Source organism: Anolis carolinensis, chromosome 3, assembly GCF_035594765.1.
Source record: "Anolis carolinensis isolate JA03-04 chromosome 3, rAnoCar3.1.pri, whole genome shotgun sequence".
Classification (NCBI taxonomy): Eukaryota; Metazoa; Chordata; class Lepidosauria; order Squamata; family Dactyloidae; genus Anolis; species Anolis carolinensis.
The window spans coordinates 274,903,305-274,927,339 of NC_085843.1; the positions used below are offsets into that span (position 1 = coordinate 274,903,305).

Sequence of the window (24,035 nt, forward strand, 5' to 3'; positions counted from 1 at the left end):
ATCTACCAGAAGCACACCAAGAATGGTTCAAAGAATGTTTCATGTATGACAGCAACTGGAAGCTCATGATTGATCCTTGTTTGTTTGCTATTTCATCAGGATTTTCAAGAGACAGCTGTACTAACTAAACAACCAACTGAGCATCCCTTCATAGCTTCAAAAGATTCTTCTCCTGCTGGAGAGCTCATTCACAGATCACACGTTTATTCAAGTGGAATTGCTTTTTCAAAAAATTACTACAACCGCCCAGTTTTTATATTCAAAGTCACTAAATGTGTGTGATGGTAATTTTTTCCCCCTGACCACTTCTCACCCTTGTGTTCACACTCTCTGGGGTTAAGGATGTAAGACTTCCATGAAAGTGGGAAAAGGTGAATGAAAAACACTGTTTTTCACCTAAGAGAACACCTTTTTGTAAATCTGTAGGTCCTCCAGAGTGATTCTGTGGTCATGACATTTTAAGGGCAGACTTGGAAAATAAAGAAAACTAAAATAAATCTTCAAATGCTATTGTTTGGAATTGATTTTTAGGAGATACTTGGAAACAAATGTCATAATTATGCCTCCGTCCCAATCCAGGACTCAAAGCAGCTTGTGTAAGTTAATTATATTTATATTGTGCAAAAGCTCGTAAATACAATTAGAAACAAGTTTGCCAGAGTGAAAACTGGAGATGAGTCCTGTATCTTTAATGGTTGTATAGAAGAGGTTATTCGGCAGATTATTACATGTGTTAAAACCAAGTAAAAAGCAACACCTGCTGAAACTCCCTCTTCTATAGCAGCATAAAAGACACAGATTTTCCATGTTCACAATGATAATTGGGAAATAAATGAGGAAATGGATTATAAAGTTACACTGAGGGTGAACAAAGAAATGGCTCCTCTCTTACTGGCCTGAAGTCCACCTTTTTGCTGCTGCACCCCACCACCAACAAAACAGTAATTTGCTGGCCAATGAAGCTTCCTCTGGCACTTCCTGGGAAGTTCTTCAGAGATACTGAAAGACAACATCGATGCCATGCATTCACCTTTAGAACATGCTGCTCCTCCACTTTTCACTGGCCAGTAAATTGCCCTGGACTGAAGAGCTGTTGCAGCATAAAGATTGGCTATAGGTGGAGATTGGTCATTGTATTTGTAAAGAATTCCAACCTCTGTAGTGTCCAAAAATAACTTCAGGAGGCATGAACTGGACTTATGCCACCATAAATCACTAAAAGGATGCCAGCCAACAATAGCTGGTTCAGAGGTCTAGGAAACTCCATGTAGCAGGTTTTCTGGCACCATGGGAAGCTGCAAGGTGAAAAAAGAAGAAAGTCTGAGTTCTTTTGGCAAAAGATCTGATTTTTTTAAAGTTCACAGGCTCTGCTCCTGCAACAACTGTATGCTCTGAGTTGATTTTCTTCACCTTGGTAAAGCCTGGTTTCTGGAACTCGATTCTATTCGCTTGTTTATCTTTTTCTTTTCTTTTCTTTTGCTGGGCACATATTGGACTGTTTGTGATTCATGATTCACTATTTATTACTATTATCATTGTAATTAATTTTTAATAACGTTCTTAATACCCCACCTTTCTCCCCATGGGAACTCAAGGTGGCTAACAATCCGACACTAGTCAAGTTTTAAAAATGCAATACAAAGGTTAAAAAAACAACAAATAATAACAGTGGTAAAAAAAAAACGGGCTGGCCTCGAACTCATGACCTCTTGGTCAGAGTTATTTGTTGCAGCTGGCCACTATCCAGCCTGCGCCACAGCCCGGAAGATGATGTGGTTCTCCAGATTTCAAAATCAGTTCCCAATATTCCTCTCCATGCAAATTATTTTTAAGCATGACTTTTAAATGTGTGTCATTTGTTTAATCTCAGTTTTGTGTATTTTAACATGTATTTTATAGAAATATGTTTTAATATTTAGCTTTTATAGAAATACATTTTAATATGTGTATTGTAATATTTTTACAATGTTTATGAGTTTTAATTGTTCTGTAACCTGCCTTGAGTCACATGGAGAGGTGGGTAAGAAAGTTATTATTATTATTATTATTATTATTATTATTATTCATTGAATATGCTGCTTAGGTCTGAGCTGCTGTTCCACCACCTTCAGTGGGCTGCATGGTTCTCAACCTTGCTCTGCAGAGTATCAGCATTTACAAAATTTTGCACATTGTAAAAGAACCAAATTACATGCTAGTAATGATGAAGGAAAAGACTGAAAAGAAATCTGTTAATACTAGAATATCCTTATACATAGCTATTGTGCAGAACAATGGTGATAGAGATAGGCTTTGAGTCTGATCCAGAAGGTTCTCTTACTTCCTACAAAACATATCTTTAGGTACTCTCACTCCTTTGGAATCTCTTCTTTAACTGGACTTTTTGCATGAAAACATTGGAATAATCCCTCAAATTGATACAAAGAATTATTAAGCCTGTAGGCATATAACCATGTTCTTTTATTGGTTCTCCCCAATCTCCATTTGCTTCCCCTTCTTCTGTTGGTTTATTGGATTTTCGATTGTAGAATTGTAGAATCATAGCATCAGGAGAGACCATCCTGTCCAACTACCTGCCATGTAGGAAAAGCACAATCAAAGGACCCCCAAAAGATGGCCACCCAGCCTCTGCTTCAAAACCTCCAGAGAAGTAACTTTGGGGCAGAGGTTTGTACATTGTAAATCCCTCTCTAAACTGATGAGGATGAAATCATACATACCTATGCATATACAAATGCATACATGTGTATGCATTCACATACATATGTATCTCATGATAGTGCCCTAGTTACCTTTCAACAGTTATTTAGTTGTACCATAGTCCCTACTGACATTCCTTTTGTACCTTTGCTTATTGAAAAATGAGTCCCACTGTGTTCAATGGTCCAGTTATTTATATCTTCAGAACTAGGAGCAAAAGCTGCTTGCAACAGCAAAAAGTTAATACCGAAACTTTTATCTGATTTTTATGTCTAAAAAAGTTTTTTTAAAAAACGTTAAAGTGTATTCAGGACACATTTTCAAATTAGACTTGAAACAATATCATTAGTGTAACTGATGAGCTGTTTTAGGAACATGTTCATGACAGACCTATGGGAAGTGAAATCCAGGTCAGGTATCTTTTCTACTTTTGAAGTTTTAATGGCCACTCCAATTTTATGGCAGTCACTCACTGATGTTTGAAGCAAGCGGGTGCATTAAAGCCAGAACGATCTCCATTTGTCTCTTGCAACTTCTGAGGCTTTTGAGGACCCTGAGCTCATAAAACTGCAGGCTTCAAAAGAACGTCAGGTATTTGATTCCGCCACTGCTGCCGTTCATCACTCAAGCACTGTTTTAAAATATCCCTATGTGCTATTATACAATCGATATGCTTTTCAAAAACATGCCCAATTATGAGTACATGGAAGAACTAAGCTAATCTGTATTTGGCCATTTTTCTGTTATTTTCCAGAGTCCTGTAAACCATACGTTAGGAAAGCAAGGCTCAAAGGCGACAACAAACTTGACCTTGCCATTGTCAGAAACAGTCCATGGCACTTGCAAGGTTGGTCATATTTTGTCTTTGGTCATCTGGCATGAAGAAGCACGCTTTGCACTATCTTCTGCTCGGAGATCGTGACCGGGAGATGTCCTCTTCACCTGGCCCAAGTCTCCCCAGAAACAAAAGGGGGAAGAGCAGTGCCCTAATTTGCAATTTCTTTTCCTGAGCTTTCAGTTTTCACGAAAAAGCTAAGTCTATTGCCCTGCTACACATAGAGATCTAAAGGGAAAGAAGCAGGTATTGTTTGACCCAATTTCTTAGAAATAGGTAAACTCGCAAGGACCTGTCCTTTCACTGATCTGACTCGGAGCATGGACAAATTACTGTTTTGGATGACAACTTCCAGAAGTCCCTAATCAGAATGGAAGGCACAGCAGCCTTGGGAGAACCCTGTGGTCCTGGTTCTGAAATCTCTTGTGGTGCATCTACGGTGTATAATTAATTTATTTACATCATTTATATACTGCTTTCCTTCCCTAGGGAACCCAAATTAATGCAGTTTGAGACCACTTTAGCTGCCATAGCTCAACACTATGAAATTATTAGATTTAATCTTCACTGACAAACTGTGCTGGTGCTTCATCAAACCACAGATCCCAGGATTTCATTGCATTGAGTCATGACAATTCAAGTGATATCAAACTGCATTAATTCTACAGTGTATATGCATCCATATCTTCCTGCATTTGAACCATGTTCCAAAGTGCTCTAAAAGGCTGTTGCCAGGTATGCCTTCAAAGCCCATGACTGAACACAATCATATTCTGTGAGGGATCTTGTGACCCTAGTAATTCTGTATCTTAGACAAATTGGACACAATGAGCCATATTCACACAAGCCCTCTAAAAGGAGTAATTTTAATGATCACCCAGCATTGGGGAATAACAACATTATGGTAGAGCTTCATAAATGGCAAAAAATACATGTGTTAAATGAACACGTAACTATTAGAATGCACCCCAAACCAAAATAAAAATGTTTGAATTTGGAATCATTTCAAAGTGTCTCAGGTGCAAAAAATCATGACATCATGAAGTTTTCTGAAACATTTTTTTTAACAAAGGGATTTCCATCTGGAGTTCCTGAGACAAATTACCCCAATACTTAAGAAAAACAAAACAAAACCATTCCGCTGAATATCCCTGTCCCAAAAGTAACATTTTATTTCAATGGCATTTCCTCTCTATCATGTATTACTTACTAACATTCTGGGAGAGATGGAACCTTGTCTGGGAAGTACAGAAGAGTCTCACTTACCCAAGCCTCGCTTATCCAAGCCTCTGGATAATCCAAGCCATTTTTGTAGTCAATGTTTCAATATATCGTGATATTTTGGTGCTAAATTCGTAAATACAGTAATTACAACATAACATTACTGCGTATTGAACTACTTTTTCTGTCCAATTTGTTGTATAACATTAAGTTTTGGTGCTTAATTTGTAAAATCATAACCTAATTTGATGTTTAACAGGCTTTTCCTTAATCCCTCCTTATTATCCAAGATATTCGCTTATCCAAGCTTCTGCCGGCCCATTTAGCTTGGATAAGTGAGACTCTACTGTATTCAGCATTTCAATAGTTGAATCACTTCTTTACTAAGCCAGGTGAAGATAGTGAGTGATGCAAAAATGGATGACCCCAAAGCATTTCTTGAAAACCATGGTTTTAATTGTGACCATGGTTTAGAGGATGTTACTCTGAACAATATCCACACGCTTTGCATACACAAAGGGTTAATATGGTCTATGGAGGCAGAACCTGGGGTGTATCCAATGAGTTGTAATGGCCTGCAGTTTGGAAGAGGAGAACTAGGCAGAAGCTCTGCGAGCACTTCAAATAGCCCTTTTGGGCTGTGCTGTTTCGCTGGCAATTTCTGGTGAAAGAGAAGGCACATGAGGTGGCTTGTGGCATCCCTTCTTCCCCCATCATACAGTTGGCACCCTGTCCACATCAGATGGGAGAAAGGGTGGCAATGCGCAGCAATGTGGGTTGCCCTGCTGCCCTTTCTCCCATCATACAGGGAAAAGGGGAGGAAAATGTGAGTAGCTCCATCAGAACTATCCAAACTATAATTTCCTCCCCACAGTGGTGGAGTTTTGGCGCTTCCCCTCTACTTTGGGAGGAATGTGGGTGGGGCCTGTCATGCGTCATGTGATGGCGCACGGCAGGCCCCATCCTTTTAGCAAATAAAAGCAGCAAAATGGGGCAAAAATGTCCCCTGTGAAGAGGTCTCTAGGCTCTGTCTCCTAAAACAGTAAGAAATTATATAGGCTAGTGGCTTCCATTATGCTTCCCACTCCAGTCCCCCGCGAGTAAAATATCTTGCCTCCACTACTTACAAAGCAGCAGCAAGCAAGCAACCTCTTGAGGACACTCAAGATACAAAGTAGAGGGATTTCTCCAATGTTGCCTCCAGACTCCAAAAGGCAGTCCCTTCAAACATGCAATCAGTTTCCATTCTCATTGCTTTTAGAAAGGGTATGGGGGTAGCTTCTAAGGTCCCCTCTACACTGCCCTATATATCAGGATCTTAGCCTGGATTATCTGCTTCAAACTGGATTATATGAGTCTCTACTGCCTGGGATAATTAAGAAGATAACCTGGAATCAGAATCTAGGATATAGGGGCAGTGTGAAAGGGGCACAAATTTTCCTTGATATGGAATACTTTTCCTTTAAGAATCTTCTATCTTGCATTGGCTTTGTGGTCAACTTCTGATCTTTCCCTTCAAGGAACACACTTTTTAATTCAATTCATCAGCCGGGCTGTGGCGCAGGCTGGTTAGCAGCCAGCTGCAACAAATCACTCTGACCAAGAGGTCATGAGTTCGAGGCCAGCCCAGTGCTTGCGTCTGTCTCTGTCTCTGTTCTATGTTATGGCATTGAATGTTTGCCTTATATGTGTAATGTGATCCGCCCTGAGTCCCCTTCGGGGTGAGAAGGGCGGAATATAAATGCTGTAAATAAATTATTGAACAATTTTCATTCATTATAATAATTTTGTTGGTTGTGTCATTTGGATTTGTTTTAATGCAATTCATGAGCTACACTATTTTTTAGTAGAAAGGTGGGGAGAATATGCAAATTCTGTGGCACAATCTGAAGAGAATTTCCAAGCACTTTCCAAACGTGTTTAGAAGAAAGATTTTTTTTCTGGATTTATTTCATTCCACTTCAGGGCAAAATGTGGTCCTGAACTAGGTTTCATTGCCTCCATTGGTTATCTGTTCCAGGTAAATTCCATGACTCAATAATATGGGATCAGGAGAGTTTTACAAGGCCTTAAGCCTTCTCTGAAAATAGTGCTCATACCTCACCAAATCACAACTCCCATGTTTCCCTGGCATTGAGAGATGGCAGTTTAAATGGTCTCATACTAGAAGGTAGAAGCAAAGCCATTGTTATCACCCAAGGCCATAGCCCTCAAAATCCGTTATGACTTCCCTCGCTATAAGAAAATCCTTAAGATGCTCAGTCTCCATAGCCCTGTGCCATTGTTCATGCTCTTCCCCCCAAGCCCATTTTCTATTTCTATTGCTTTTTCTGTGATTTTTTCTGGATTTATTTCATGGTTCTGTTCAACATCTTTATTAATGACTTAGACGAAGGGTTAGAGGGCACGATCATCAAGTTTGCAGACAACACCAAACTGGGAGGGAGAGCCAACACTCCAGAAGAAAGGAGCAGAATTCAAAACGATCTTGACAGACTAGAGAGATGGGCCGAAACTAACAAAATGAAGTTCAACAGGGACAAATGCAGGATACTTCACTTCGGCAGAAAATATGGAATGCAAAGATACAGAATGGGGGACACCTGGCTTGACAGCAGTGTGTGCGAAAAAGACCTTGGAGTCCTCGTGGACAACAAGTTAAACATGAGCCAGCAATGTGATGCAGCTGCTAAGAAAGCCAACGGGATTCTGGCCTGCATCAATAGGGGAATAGCATCTAGATCCAGGGAAGTCATGCTCCCCCTCTATTCTGCCTTGGTCAGACCACACCTGGAATACTGCGTCCAATTCTGGGCACCACAGTTGAAGGGAGATGTTGACAAGCTGGAAAGCGTCCAGAGGAGGGCAACTAAAATGATCAAAGGTCTGGAGAACAAGCCCTATGAGGAGAGGCTTAAAGAGCTGGGCATGTTTAGCCTGCAGAAGAGAAGGCTGAGAGGAGACATGATAGCCATGTACAAATATGTGAGGGGAAGTCATAGGGAGGAGGGAGCAAGCTTGTTTTCTGCTGCCCTGCAGACCAGGACACGGAACAATGGCTTCAAACTACAGAAAAGGAGATTCCACCTGAACATCAGGAAGAACTTCCTCACTGTGAGGGCTGTTCGGCAGTGGAACTCTCTGCCCCGGACTGTGGTGGAGGCTCCTTCTTTGGAGGCTTTTAAGCAGAGGCTGGTTGGCCATCTGTCGGGGGTGCTTTGAATGCGATTTCCTGCTTCTTGGCAGGGGGTTGGACTGGATGGCCCATGAGGTCTCTTCGAACTCTACTATTCTATGATTCTATGATTCTATGAATAGGCCTTTATATAAGAGCAGCCCATTGCTTATGAAGAGCATCTCACAAAGAGACCTCAAAGAAATCATTGAGGTCTACCTAAGATAGGTGATGATTCCTCCACCTAACTATTCACATTTACACCACTTTGCGGCTCTGCTCCTGAGTAAATTATTCTCTGTAAATAGCCTATGTATGTATGTATGTATGTATGTATGTATGTATGTGTGCCTAAATGTCACCTGTTGATTTATGGTGATCCTATGAATAGCATAGGGTTTCCTTAGCCAAGAAATACTGAGGAGTGGTCTGACAATTAATTCCTCTGAAATACAGTAGAGTCTCACTTATCCAAGCTAAACGGGCCTGCAGAACCTTAGATAAGCGAATATCTTGGATAATAAGGAGGGATTAAGGAAAAGCCTATTAAACATCAAATTAGGTTATGATTTTATAAATTAAGCACCAAAACATCATGTTAGACAACAAATTTGATAGAAAAAGTAGTTAAATACACAGTAATGTTATGTTGTAATTACTGTATTTATGACTTTAGCACCAAAATATCATGATATATTGAAAACATTGACTACAAAAATGGCTTGGATTATCAAGAGGCTTGGATAAGCTAGGCTTGGATAAGTGAGATTCTACTGTACATCTTACAGCAGTTGGTGTTCATTGGGACTCTCCCATTCAAGTAATAAGCAGAGATAAAGCTAATTAGCTTCTAAGATCATACAGGATCCGGAGCCTTTAGATATTTAAACTTATCCAGCTCCTTAGTTTGGCAAAACAAGAAAATCCCTTGAACCACACATTTGAAAAACTGCGGGGAAGAATGAAAAGTGGAACAAGAAGTTAGAAGCCACGCTGCTAAGAAATTGCACTTTGCTGACATTAACTGCTACTTAGACTAACTAGAAGTTTGCCTCTCAGGTTAGTTAACTGGAGTGAACAGAATTTTCTTCTGGTTAATTTCTATTTATCTCAACTGAATTACAGCCTTTTGTGTTCAATGTTCAGTTTACCCAGTTTGTTGATTCAGCTGAAATTTTTTCTTTGAAAGATATGTATTGCTAAACATGCCCTAGATGGCAGCAACAGAGCAATATACTTGAGAGGATGAAATGGGAGTGGGGGGGGGGGGGGGGAGAGAGAGAGAGAACCATCACTTCCTGATCAGGGTTTTGGGTTTTTTTTCTCCTTGTTATTTGAATGCCTATTAATACAAAGCACACATTTATTCCTACTGCAATTTCATACCCTAGATGGCAGCAGTGTAACAAAATACTGTAGCTGGGAGACAAATTCATTGCTGTTTCTATGTATCTTTGCTATGTTCATCTATGTTTATAATGCTCCACTATACTATGGAGATAAGCACTGCAGCAAATGAGACAAGAGTTGAACCAGGGACTCAATGCCTGCTTGTACATTAATAATTAATAGTATTGTATTAGAAGCAACAAGGAACATGCTTGAGCATCATTCAAACAGTAATACCTAGATAAGTCAAACAGTTATACCTAGAATCATAGAGTTGGAAGAGACCTTGTGGGCCATCCAGTCCAACCCCATTCTGCCAAGAAGCAGGAAAATTGCATTCAAAGCACCCCTGACAGATGGCCATCCAGCCTCTGCTTAAAAGCCTCCACCACACTCCGGGGCAGAGAGTTCCACTGCTGAACAGCTCTTACAGTTAGGAAGTTCTTCCTAATGTTCAGGTGGAATCTCCTTTCCTATAGTTTGAAGCCATTGTTCCGCATCCTAGTCTCCAGGGCAGCCGAAAAAAAGCTTGTTCCTGACTCCCTATGACTTCCCCTCACATATTTATAGATTGCATGCTACAGTAGAGTTTTACTTATCCAACATAAACAGGCCAGCAGAATGTTGGATAAGCGAATATGTTGGATAATAAGGAGGGATTAAGGATTTTTTTTAATTTTATTTATTTATTTCAATTATATATACCCCGCCCTTCTCACCCAAAGGGACTCAGGGCAGCTTATAAGTGGCAATTGATGCCGTTACACTGATATACAATGAACTAAAATGTTAAAACAGTTAAAACAGTCATAAAATACATTATACAAAGTTTAAAACAATGCAAAGTGCTTATGCCATTCATCCACCAGAACTTATACAAGAGCCGTAATTCAGACCTCATCAAAGCCAACACATGCTTATTCTTCAAATGCCTGCGTACATAGCCAGGTCTTCAGTTTAGAAAAGCCTATTAAACATCAAATTAGGTTATGATTTTACAAATTAAGCATCAAAATATCATGTTATACAACAAATTTGACAGAAAAAGTAGTTCAATATGCAGTAATGCTATGTAGTAATTACTGTATTTACGAATTGAGCACCAAAATATCAAGATGTATTGAAAACATTGATTACAAAAATGCATTGGATAATCCAGAACCTTGGATAAGCGAGTCTTGGATAAGTGAGACTCTACTATATACAATACAATACAATATTACTGATTAAGTTTTATGAGGGCTATCTCTCAATCCCATCATGATTGAATTGAATTGAATTGAATGACTTTATTGTCATTGTGCTATTTCACAATGAAATTAAATGCCTCGATCTCTTCGATCTTCAAGGGATCTTCAGGGGAGGCCCTTTTCTCGCTCCCGCCTCCGTCACAAGCGCGACTTGTGGGGACGAGGGAGAGGGCCTTCTCTGAAGTGGCCCCTCGGCTCTGGAACTCACTCCCAGTAAACTTTTTATTTCAGAACTTACCAATTCTAAGATCCAAAAAGATTATAGCAGAGTGGCAGAAGGACATTCAGAAATTCATATGGGAAGGGAAAAAAGCAAGGATAGGGTTCAAAAATTTAAAGGACATTCCCAAGAGAGGCGGGATGGGCCTTCCGGACCTCCAGCTTTACTACGATGCTGCCGCCCTGAGTTGGGTCAAGGACTGGACCACCCTAAACAAAAGGAAAACATTAGCCCTGGAAGGTCAGGATCTAAGGAAAGGGTGGCACAGCTACTTGTGTAGAGAGAAACCCATAAAAGAAAGAAATTTTAAAAACCACTTCCTAAGAGCCGCACTCATAGGAACTTGGGAGAAGTATAAAATAAGATTCTATAAAAAAGTTCCAATGTGGTGCTCCCCCCTTGAAGCGGAGCACATGAGAGAATTACCAAGGGAAACCTGGTTGACCTACAGGCAAATATTAAGAATAGAAAACCAAGAAGTTAATCTTAAAACATACGAAGAGATAAAAGAAATCGATCCCACACTGACATGGCTTAACTACTGGCAAATAAGAGGTATTTTCCTAGAGGACAGAAGAATAGGCTTTGAATTAAAGGAAACATGCTGGGACAGGATATTAAAAATAGAAACAAAAATAATAAAAACATTATATCAACAACTACTGTTATGGGATACAGAAGATAACCAGGTAAAAACGGTAATGACAAAATGGGCTCGAGAATTAGGCCATACGATTATGTTTTCAGACTGGGAAAAGATATGGATGAAGAATCAAAAGCTTACATATCCAACTGAAATTAGGGAAAACTGGTTTAAGGTTTTCTATAGATGGTATCTCACTCCAGAAAGACTTGCAAAGTTTAGCAAGGGAAAAGGAGACGGGAGGTGCTGGAAATGCCAAAAACATAATGGAGACTTCATGCATATGTGGTGGAGATGTAAAAAAATAAAAAGGTTCTGGCTGGAAATAAGGAAAGAAATTGAGAAAATATTGCAAATTAAACTTAACACAAAACCAGATTATTTTCTATTAGGCATGGTTGATTTTCACATGGACTCCAACACGGAAAAACTTTTTACATACATGGTAACAGTGGCCAGGATATGCATTGCCAAAGTATGGAAAACGCAAGTAATTCCTACAATAGAGAAATGGACACTGAAGCTAATCGACATCAAAAATATGGATTTATTAACACAGAAAGTATCACAGAACATCTTGCCAAGGCAAGGGACGGACTGGAACAAATTTAGTCAATATTTGTCAGGAAGCAACACAGAACTGAGATGACACAGGAATTCTTAGACTTCAGGTTACATAGAACGGTACGCCAAAAATAATAAATGTTCTAAGGTTGATTTACAATACAATGCAGAGGAGCTGGAAGTGGTAATGGGTCTTGCTCGTCTTATTTTCCTTTTTTTTTTTTTCTTTTCCTTTTTTCCCTTTTTTTTCCATTATGTTCTCCTTATGTTTTCTCATTTTATGTACATGTTAAAAGCATAAATAAAAGATTAAAAAAAAAAGAAGAACTCACTCCCAGGGAGATTTGCCTAGCACCTACCCTGTTAGCCTTTAGGAAAAGTTTAAAAACTTGGCTTTTCCGGTGTGTTTTTGAAGAATGAATCACTAATCCCCATGTCAGGTCCTGTCTTAGTGTCAACCTGTTTTTCTGATGCACTTTGTCTCTCAGTTAAGAATAACCTCATTGTTATCCCACCCTGAGTTTCTTACTAAATGCAGCACTTTATCTATCTACCCCACCATGGGTTTTATAATTTTCACTCCTTGCACTTTGGCCCAGTTCTCCTTTGTTTGAGTATTTTGCACTGTTTGTATACTATGTTTTATTATGCTACTGTTACTATTTTATTGTTTTACTATGTTAGTTTTGTATGCATTTTATTTTGTTTTATTGTAATTGTCTGGGCTTGGCCCCATGTTAGCCGCCCCAAGTTCCTTCGGGGAGATGGAGGTGGGGTACAAAAATAAAGTTGTTGCTATTATTATTATTATTATTGACACAACGACGTTGTATGACACAGCAAACAAGATAGACATGCTGGATTTCGTTTCACAAAACCACAAGTCGAACACTTCCCAAGTGTCTAGGACTGTGTGATGTATTTTCGGATGATGCGTGCAGATCCCAGCAGGGTGGCCTTTTGCAGTTGGCAGATCGTAATTTTGTCAATGTCTATTGTTTCCAAATTATTATTATTATTATTATTATTATTATTATTATTATTATTATTATTATTATTATTCCCCCAGCACACACCTCAAAACAACACACCCATCCCTCAGCCACTGCAACCACTACTGCAAAGCCCTCAATGCCACATCAGTCTGAAACCATGGATGACAATGTAGTTGATGACAATTCAGGAGAGAACCTTTGCAGTGGCAGCTCCCAGTCTATGGAATTTTCTCCAATAGGATATGACCTTATGATCGCTTTCAACATCAAGTAAAGGCTATTTTTTTAATTTAGGCAGGCTTTCCACTGTTATTTAGTTGTTTGTACAAGGATCTTTTAATGCAGTGCTATATTTTTGTCTTCATTATACTTAAATTATTTGAAACTATTTTAAATTAGTGGTTTTTAAATGAGATTGGTCATGTATGTGTCTGTTTTTTTAACTTTTGTACTATAAACTGTGTTAACTGTATTTTGTTTTAACCTATATGGGAGATAAGTGGCATATAAATTAAACCAATTCATTAATAAAATAATAAAATAAAGCATTGAAGTGCTAATTTGCAAGAGAGAGAGCTTCATTTTCAGAAGGCTGCCCAAAATCATTTTTTAAAACATGCCCTTATTTGACCAGACTTCAACACAAAGGAAAATTTCACAATGCCCCAACTGCTCTTAATCACTTCCCCTGCAGTAAGTGGATCCTTTCCTTGCTTCTCTACCTCAGTTTGGAGAAAACGAAACTTTCTGAAAGGCTAGACAAGAGAAAAAGAAAGGCACGCTGAGCATTATAGAAAGCTTAATAACAGTAAAGCAAGAATGACAGGATTTTCAGACCACTGAAAGATTATCTTCTTTACATGTATAACACTCATCGTGAGTAGATTGTTGGGTTGTATGTTCCTGCTTTTTCAAGAGACATTTAGGATGTCAAATGCTGCAACAAATTAATTTGTAAGATAGAGACATAAAGAGGGATTCCATCCTAAGGCATGGCTGTGAAACGTTTTTCAAAGTGGCAAGCATTTATTTAAAGGAGGAGATCTACTGAAGCAGAAGGGAAAATGCAAGAGAGATAGAGAATAATCTAATTGACAACACAACAGCAAAACTCCCTTTAAGAACCTTCCAGGGAACAGCAAAATTGAACAGAAGTACAGTATAACATGGCAATAAACAGTATGCAGCTTCTTTAAACAAAACTAAATTCTGTTTAACAAATTTTGAGATATGCCAAGTGCTTATCATCTATCATAGTTTTGTGAACTAGTTTTTACTTGGGTTCACCGTCCAATAAAAATTGTATCTGAATTATCATACGTATGCTGATATGACAGATATTGGGAAGGGATGAATATTTCCAACGTTTTGATCCTGCAAGTTAGTTATTGATTATAACTGCTAGATAGTTAGGGCCAGGAAGAAACAATGATTTCATCCAAACAAATGCTATGCCTTCCAACTATCAATTTGGCAAAAACCATCTAATTTAATCCCATTTTTAAAACTTTTCAGCTGCTTTTAAAATGTCCCACTTTCTCTCTCTTACTCTAACTTTCCCCTTCAACTTCAATTTACCTTAATTGTTGAAATCTGAGTTCAAAGTGCAAAAGTAGTTTGCACTCCTTTGCATGTGCAAAATCCTTTTTCTTCCCTGTAGAGTCAGGCAAAAGCAAACCACTGCAGTCTTTCCCTGCCCCTTGCTTATGTTCTTGATCATTAATGACTTTTGGCATCTTGAACACACTCTGATGTTGCTTGGCCACACATGTTCTGGTTTCCACATGTTGAAATATTGGAGCTTATGCAGGGAATATGCAAAAGTCAACCAGTCATTCATGGATTCATGGGGAATTACTTCCCTACCAAGATTATCAGTGAAAATAATTTCACCGAAGGCCACACTACAAGTGAATGGACTCAGTCAAGGAAGCCACAGCCCTGGGTCTGCAGGACTTGAGCAGCTGTTGATAATAGAGGGACAGACATCTCTCCTTCATAATTATGTTGTGCCCACCTCAAGTTGTAAGGAGAGGTGGGTAATAAACAAAAATGTATAATGACGATGGAGCCACCATAAGTCGAATTTGATTTGGTGGCAGTTAAGAAAAACAACAGATTCCTAATTTATGGTACTACATTGTGAACTTTTATTCTCCTTTGGCTTTGATAAAAAAATATGAATTTAGGAACAGACTTTTCAAGATAGGTCCACAGAGTTGGATGCTTACCCTTGAATGTTCCCTGTTTAAATGAAATAATCACACTTTTGGATTCTCCTTACAATAGTCTTGTAACAAATATGAGAATCATACATACAGATATTAGCAGGGCAAGGACAATGGCTTTTAGCACCTATACAGGCAGCCCCTGAGTTACAAACATCTGACTTACAAATGACTCATGGTTAAAAACGTGTGTATGTGTGTGAGAGAGAGAGACAACAGGAAGTCAGAGAAACCTATCCCACAGAAGGGAAATTCACTCCTGGAAGAGGGTCAGAGGCAGCATGTCTCTGTGCATCAGTTGGTATAGGGCATAAGTGCAATCGTTCAAGGTCCATGATCCACTCTGTTCTAAAACCAACTTAAACTTGAAGTTCTGTCAAAATGAAATGAAGGCACTGTGTAGTGATTTTAGCTAGGACTGCAAACAGAGCCCAGTGAGCCTTTGCTAAACCAGATTAGCCAAGACAGATAACATGCTCTCCAGGCTGAATGGAAGCCACAAAGGTTTATTACAATTTGGCCAAAAAGGATGAAAGTAAAGGCAATACGCTTCAAAAGATGCAAACACAAATTCATAGAAAAATGGCATTTTATACAGTTCTGACAGCTGTTCAGATTTCCCGCTCCCTCTCCTGATTGGCTGAGAAGAGAGGAAGGCTAGGATATGACCAGGATTGACCAAAGGTTCCCCTGATGTCACAGCCTGCAGAAGGAGAACCCTGTGGAGAGAAGAAAGACTGCTTGGACAGTTTAAACTGCTTGGACAGTTTAAAAAGCTAATCTGTTGCAGGGATGCCCCTGGGAGGACACAATCCTGGAGGAAATGGTGGATATTCTGATAAGTTTCTGATTAACACAAGTGTCCAGTTCTGTGTGAGATAAAGGGTGCCAGACCCAAAAGACAAATGTGGTAATTCTAGACAATCAAGGGCGTGGCTGCCCATTCAAAAGGTTAACTCATTCATGTTTGCTGAGCCCCTCTTCCACAGTATACTCTCAGCCTCAAATTGAATGAAAAAACACCCTGAGCTCAAATCAATGACAAAGAGGATCATCATCTGTCTGCATATATACACAAAGGTTTTGATATTTATCTGGCTTGGGAAATAGCTGGAGGGACTCTGGCCGTGAACTCCTTTTTCAAGGGATTATGCAAACTGAGGGCATGGAAAGGTAGCTGACTTTAAGATACATTCTTTTGATACAGTTTATACATTTAATACTTTTAGGAATTGACACAGTTCATAAAAGACACAAATAACACAAAAATCATCAAGTTGGTACAATTTATTAAAGGGTTAGGGTTGATAGAGTTTTTATGATACAGCTGCTGCTAGGTCCATCCCAAAGCCTCTATCTGCTTCAACATTTTGCAACTTTGGAGCCATGGCAAACATTTTAAAAAATTAAGAAAAACAATAATATAATATGCTTGAAGTCTCTTCGTTGTCTTTCTTTTTGGAGAGGGTGCCATGACTTGATAACTGTCATTATGTAAAGAAGGATACACAGCAGTTACGTAAAGAAGGATACATAGCAATTTATCAAAGCAGTCATTCATTGCAGCAATTGTTCATCAGAGCCCCCAATATGAACTAGATTTTGATGAGGTATCATCATGCTTCGACAGGGAAGTCTCAAGACTTGTGAAATTCCAACTCTAAGGATTCCATAGCATTTAGCTCTGGCAGTTAAAGTAGTGTCAAACTGCATCTATTCTGCGGTCTATATGCACCCACCCCCCAAAATCATTTCCTGGCCTGGACTATGGTTGAATTCAACCCTACCTCTCTACAAGATGAGACTGATAAACTGATATTTTCTGATCTTTCAATATTCCTTCTCCCCTGCTTTAGAAATTGCCAACACTTTGGCAAGCTGGGGTTTGTTAGCATCATTCCATCCTAATAAAGGAAAAGTTTGATATGCATTCTACATTGGAAACATTTTTATCTATCCCTACAGCGTGAGTTGACGTTGTCCAGATTGCTAGAGAAACTGCAGTACTGAAAGCTACATTATTATGATTTTTTGCTGCAAGCCTGCTTGATTAACTGTGTTTTGCATCACTTAAGCATATAAAAAAGCGTATAGGATGAGTATGAGAGCTACCTATACTTCCTGCCAATTCCAAACTATACAGAAGACCAAGGTTACTGTTGTTCTGCTAGTGGGTTTCTCTTTATACCCTGTTTCCCCTAAAATAAGACATCCCTAGAAAATAAGACCTAGTAGAGGTTTTGATGAATTGCTAAATATAAGGCCTCCCCCAAAAGTAAGACCTTGCAAAGTACAGTATATAATAAATTTTCATTTTTTGTTCAACAATAAATGTGAATTCTTCTTCATGGAAAAATAAGACATCCCCTGAAAATAAGACCTAGCGCATCTTTGGGAGCAAAAATTAATATAAGACACTGTCTTATTTTTGGGGAAATACGGTAATTATTTAATCTTATTCAACATTCTTACATTTTTAAGCATCCCAAAGGCCAGAGAAACAAGAATATTTCTGTGAAATTCCCAAAGAATGGATACTAAATAGAAAAATCAAGACTATAGAAAAGATATAGCTTATGCAGAAGCAAAACTTTGGGGAAAGTTCAAGTTTCTTTCTGGTATAAGCAAATAGCAGCAAAAGATGGGCTTCCTTCTCTTTTCCAGGGAGAGTCCCATTACAACTGTTGTTAGGAATTTGTCCCAGTTAAAAATGGCTTCTATATTGGTTGATTGATTTATTATCGTTATGAGTATATATATTTTTCATTTTCAAGACAAAGGGCTTTTGTATAACATAATAATGCACAAAATGATGTTTTTTGCTTATATTATCTGTAGCAATGTCACTTGGAAAGTGGTAACTCTTTTTCATTGCACATTTCCAAACAGATGTTGGATTCTGCACTGGTGATGACTAGACTAGATGACACTTAAAATTATTTCTTGTTCTATCCTTCTGTGACTCATATCTCAATCCTCTCAGTCATCAGTGTTCCAAAGCTTAAAACACTGAAGGAAATGAGCTCCAAAGGATATGTAGAATGCAAATATTACCCAAAAAATCCCTTTGTGAATGCTGCTTGTTTAGGGATGACTCTGACTCACAATGCTGTGGCAGGCCTTTCTACTTTAGACTTTTCTGAAGCACAGAGGGAAAAAAGCTTCTGCAAGCTCAACTGTCAATTCCCCTTTCCCAAGCGGAAAGCCCACTGTCAATAACTAAGAGCATAGACCTTTCCATCAAACCACGTGGGGGAGTCACAAGGATGGTACAGTCATAATTTATGCTCTCTCTGACTGTCTTCCATTCATTACCTTTCAATCAACCGTAAATAATAAGACTCTTACAAGTACAGTAGAGTCTCGCTTATCCAATGTAAACGGGCCGGCAGAACGTGGGATAATAAGGAGAGATTATGGAAAAGCCTATTAAACATCAAATTATATTATGATTTTACAAATTAAGCACCAAAACATCATGTTATACAACAAATTTGACAGAAAAAGTCGTTCAATACACAGTAATGCTATGTAATAATTACCGTATTTACGAATTCAGCACCAAAATATCACAATGTATTAAAAACATTGTTGGATAATTGTTGGATAATCCAGAACGTTGGATAAGCGAGTGTTGGATAAGTGAGACTCTACTGTATAATGTGTCCTTAAAAATCCCATCCATAGGTTCAGTTTAACTGATTCCCAGGTGTTCTTGAGATAAACTGCATATAGACTTATTCTTGAGAGGACTCAACTGTGGTTGTTAGCTGCCTTGAGTTCCCACAGGTAGAAAGACGGGGTATAAATAAAGTAAGTAAATAAACTGCAATACAGAAAGCTCCCACTTATCTGACATTTTTGTGATTGCATGACTGTAAGAAAATGGAATTGGAATAAAAGTAGAATCCAGGGTTTGTTTTTTTAGCTTGCTAATATCAGACTAAACACTAGATGGCTGAGAGAGATTAAAAACAGCAAAGCATAAAAGTAGCAACCCACTTTTGACTGTCCTTCCTCTGAGGGTGGATCTACACTGCCGTATAATGCAGTTTCAGAATGCATTACAGTAGAGTCTTACTTATCCAAGCTAAACGGGCCAGCAGAAGCTTGGATAAGCGAATATCTTGGATAATAAGGAGGGATCAAGGAAAAGCCTATTAAACATCAAATTAGGTTATGATTTTACAAATTAAGCACCAAAACATCATGTTATACAACAAATTTGACAGAAAAAGTAGTTCTATACACAGTAATGTTATGTTGTAATTACTGTATTTATGAATTTAGCACCAAAATATCATGATATATTGAAAACATTGACTACAAAAATGGCTTGGATAATCCAGAGGCTTGGATAAGCGAGGCTTGTATTAGTGAGACTCTGAAACCCATGGGAGAAGGAGCAGGCCAGGGGTCAAAAGCATGGAACATGGCTGTAAGCTATTGAACTAGTAGAATGTTAAAAAACAAATTGTCAAAAAGCAGGAGATGCATATTTCTATCTTTATTGGTATGTATAATCTATATATATAAAAGGCTTCTGACCATTCTACTTTAATTAAAACAGAGAAACTACACAACCCAAAACCACGAAACTTGGCAACAAAAGACATCATCCTCAACGCTGTGTTTAGACAGCAAAACGAAACAAACAAACAAACTACAAGTCCCTCAAAATCCCCAAAAACAGGAAAAATCCATGTGCGCATGCGCTAAGTGCCCCCCCCCCGAGTCACTCCAAGGCTGACGCAACACTGCCTGAACCCCAAGGGAGCTGTTAAAACCGTTACTGCCTTCGCCTCCATGGCTCCGGACAGGAGGAAACACAGAGAAGCAAGTCCGGCGAGAGGGGGGGGGGGAACAGACAAGAGCGGGCGGGCTGGCGGGCGGAAGGAGGGAAAGGCTCAAACCCCTAGTCTCTCACAACAAACAAGGACATTACATACTAATCAAGGTGATTACAACATTCTGAAAATGGACATTCAAGACAGGAAACATTCAGGGCTAGCTAGCACCTCCCAAAACAGAATTCCCCCAGGCAGGAAACAGCCACACTTTGAAGCTACAAGGCCTTTACATGCTAATCTTGGTGACTCATTTCAACATACAATCTTCCCTCCAACAGATAAGAGTTCTTTATACCACATTGGACAAACTGTATTCCACAGGTATACAACCCACACTTCCCTGTCTGGTTCCTACCTATCGAAATCCATTGAAAATCAACAAAACCTCGCTCCCACTATTACAACACTCTAAAACTAAGACACTGAATACAGAACAACACTCTGAAAACAGGGACATTCCAGACAGGAAAAAAACAGGGCCAATACAAGGATTCCCATAAGAAGAAAACAGCCAGGCTTTGAGGCTGCGAGGCTATTCACTGCTATTCCACTTGCCCAACAAAGGATTCCCCTTAATCCACAGCAACGCATGGCCGGGCAAAGCTAGTTATATATATAAAAAAATCTCACTGTTAATTTCTTAGTGGATCCAACTTCACAAGTGTCTTGGTTGACCTGTTTTGCATGGCCATGGGTGTGTGCACCCTCATACTAGCCTTAGCAGGGGCCCAAGCCCACCTGTCTCTATATTCCAGAGTCCATATCTGTTGCTGTTGTTTTTGTTGTGTATCTTCAAGTTATTTCCAACTTATGATAGCCTTAAGATAACCTATCACCATTGTCATTGTAGGTACCAATTGACTAGGAACAGGTGGATCTGAAACATACACTGTTTCAGGAACAATGATCAAAAGTAATAAATACCCAGCCATTCTATATATCAGGCTATAATTATTATTTGAGACTGAGGCCAATAATTTTTTTGGCATATGTTTACTACAGTCTTGCCATGTTGAGGAAGACAATACAGCGATAAGATGGCAGTGAGATACATCAAACCCTCATGCTGCCATTCTCAGTTGCGGGTACTGGCATGTGTATGCAAGATCTGGAGAGATAATCCCATTGTATAGCCTGAGTGCTGGATTATGACTATGGAGAACAGTGTTCAAATTCTTCCTTTGTGACCCTTCCGTTGTTTTTTTTTAAGTTAACCAACCTCAGAGGAAGGCAAACCTTCTAACTAACCTTTTGGTAGAGTCACCTTAGGGTTGGTATAGATTGTAAATTACTTGAAGGCATACAACAAGCTAAACCAGGGGTCCTCAAACTTTTTAATCCGAGGGCCGGTCCACAATCCTTCAGACTGTTGAGGGGCCGGATTATCATTTGGAAAAAAAAATACAAACGAATTCCGATGCACACTGCACATGTCTTATTTGTAGTGCAAAAACAAGAACAATGAAAAAACAATACAATATTTAAAAATAAAAACAATTTTAACCCAACATACATTTATCAGGATTTCAATGGGAACTGTGCTCCTGCTTCTGGCCAAGGAGATAGTCAAGTTAATTAGGATTGTTGTTGTTGTCGTTGTGTGCCTTCAAGTCATTTCAGACTTTGGGCGAGCCTAAGTCTAAAACATATTTATTTATTATTTATTTACTACATTTGTATCACACTTTTCTCACTCCAAAGGGGACTCAGAGTGGCTTACAAATTATATGTACATACAATATATTATATTATTAGCATAGCACAATATTAGCATTATATATTACTATATTGAACTATACCACTATACTGTAATATTATTAGTAATATTATATGTAATATAGAATATATAATTAATATTATTATATGGTATTATTATTAGTGTTATATTGTATTACATTATAATATTATTATCAATATTATATGTATATACAATATATTATATTATAAAACTGAGGGCGGGGGCCAGGTAAATGACCTCGGAGGGCCGCATCCGGCCCCCGGGCCTTAGTTTGGGGACCCCTGAGCTAAACCCACTGCAAGAGGTTATGAATGACCAGAGAAAAGGTCAGTTATAAAGTGACAGGTTTAGTAGCAGAGCATGTGTTCTGTGGGCATAAGGTCACAGGTTCTGTCAATCCGTGATGCTTACAGTTAAAAAGGTGAAATATCAGGTGATAGGGAGGACCTTTCTCCTGCCATTCAGCATAACAAGGCAGTGGGGAAGATTTAAGAATTCCAGGTGTTGATGGACTGTATCACCCAACAGCACTAGCCAGAATAACAGTTAGTGAGGAGTGTTGGGGACTGTATTCAAAACTATCTAGAAGACTACACATTCCCTATCATTTGGAAAGAAAATCTGGGAGAAGAGGGATAAATGGTGTGTGCATCCCCTGTTCTAGTTTAGGTAAAAATGTGCCTCAGCAATATACGTAAGTTGTGTGTACTGTATTTGTGTCATGGTTCTCAGCCTTTTTCCTGCCTGCCCCCAATACAATATAGCCCTCTACCTGAAATCCTGTGTTGGTGATGGGGAGAGGTTTCGAAAGGAAAAATACTAAAAGTTAAACAATCCTATGCTCAAAATTTCAGATTCCTAAAGTTTCTTTTCATTAAAAGCATTGACATGAAAGATATAGTGTGCCCTCAAACATTAAGGCATCCCCCTCACCCCCCTTTTGAGAGTTAAAGAAATGTATCACTCTTAACTGATTTGGCAGATTCTTCAGCTCAGGTTACAAGGGAGAATAAATCCACAGCAAAAGTCCACAAGACTTTATCCTAATTTTATCAGATTACTTCCTCCCAAACTCTTCTTTTGAAGTGCTCTTCAACAGAAGAACAAATGGAGAAGACTTCAATGCTTCATAAAGCTGAAAGCCTCTCCCCAGGGTAATTGAAATATTTCTTATCAAAGGATTGATAAGATCAGGTTGCAGCTGCAACAAAGAAGAAACAGATAAAGCCAAGTGGAAATCGGTAAGACAGCGTTGGTGGTACAGGCCTATTGAAGATGGTTGAGCTAATTAGAATCTGTAACTCAGGACATTCCATTACATGCTGGGCAAATGACCCTGTAAGTTTCAAGTCTATCTGCCACATATATATATTTAAAAAGTTCAGATGTAAAAATAATAATGTGGCTGATGGATTCTGTATCCTTGAATGGGCATCACCAACCAGAGGCCTGGGATCTGGCAAATGTCTTTTAAATAAAGTCTCTTTGAGTTCAATATATGCATCTGTCTTCACCACTGTTTAAAACCCATCTTTTAAAAAATTCACACAGAGCTTTCTGAGAAGCAATGTTCAAAAGAAAGCGGGGGGAGCAATCAAACATAACAACGTTTTACATTAAAAAATACAGTTGGATAAAAATTCTTATTGAAGACATTGAGATAGTTTAAGTTGGGGTTCCTTTATGGTTAAAAAAGTGTTGATTTTTTTTTCAGTCAGCAATGAACCTAAGGGATGTTTAAATTACAGCAGGATGCAGCCCTCACTGCACCTGTTATTCAAACAGAGAGATATGTGGAGATTTCTAAATTGCTTTTCAATAGGGATATTTGCAGGGTTCAGGAAGACTTTGTCATGCCCAAATATGGACATAATATCACAGTTTCCCCTTGTCAAATGTCAAATCAAATGTGCCCTGATGACAGGTTTATGCATGTAGAACGTGGAGGTTTTGGTACAAATTCCACTATTTCTTTAGACTTCATTTGTGGCTTACCCTCGGCTCTCCTTCAGCAGAATCCTTTTGTATTGGCTTCTTCAACACAGGGATCAGAAAAATTTACATAGTAGCTTATAATGATTCCAATAGTAGAGTGAACCCGTGAAGGACCATCCCCAAAGATCTGAGCTCATACAGGTTCATATGGGAAAGCTGTCTGTAGTCTTAACCAGGAGAACTAGTGTGGTGTAGTGGTTTGAATGTTAGACTAGAACTCTGGGAGACCAAG

General features: G+C 38.8%; 1 long non-coding RNA gene across 1 annotated transcript in view; it reads right to left on the bottom strand.

Annotated features, from left to right (window-relative positions):
• Nucleotides 1–592: 592 nt before the first annotated feature.
• LOC103278155 (uncharacterized) overlaps nucleotides 593–24,035 on the bottom strand; it is a 31,466-nt gene continuing 8,023 nt past the window's right edge. Inside the window, exon 2 of the long non-coding RNA XR_505827.3 lies at nucleotides 593–1,295. This is a non-coding gene — a long non-coding RNA (uncharacterized LOC103278155). The remainder of the gene's footprint in view (nucleotides 1,296–24,035) is intronic.